The sequence below is a fragment of the Octopus bimaculoides genome, chromosome 25 (assembly GCF_001194135.2).
Source record: "Octopus bimaculoides isolate UCB-OBI-ISO-001 chromosome 25, ASM119413v2, whole genome shotgun sequence".
Classification (NCBI taxonomy): domain Eukaryota; kingdom Metazoa; phylum Mollusca; class Cephalopoda; order Octopoda; family Octopodidae; genus Octopus; species Octopus bimaculoides.
Genome location: NC_069005.1, coordinates 28,769,968 through 28,770,339, shown reverse-complemented (window position 1 = coordinate 28,770,339; position 372 = coordinate 28,769,968).

Sequence of the window (372 nt, the reverse complement as noted above, 5' to 3'; positions counted from 1 at the left end):
TTGTTGCCACTTGCAGCAGTAGCAATAGTAATACTAGTAGTAATACTAGTAGTAGTAGCAGCAGCAGCAGCAGCAGCAGCAGTAGAAGCAGCAACAGCAGCAGTAATAGTAGTAGTTGCAGCAGCAGCAGTAATACTAGTTGCAGCAGCAGCAGTAATACAAGTAGTAGAAGTAGTAGTAGTAGTAGTAGTAACAACAGCAGTAGTAGTAGTAACAGCAGCAGTAGTAGTAGTAACAGCAGCAGTAGTAGTAGTAGTAGTAACAGCAGCAGCAGTAATACTAGTAGTAGCAGCAGCAGTAATACAAGTAGTAGAAGTAGTAGTAGTAGTAGTAGTAACAACAGCAGTAGTAGTAGTAACAGCAGCAGTAGTA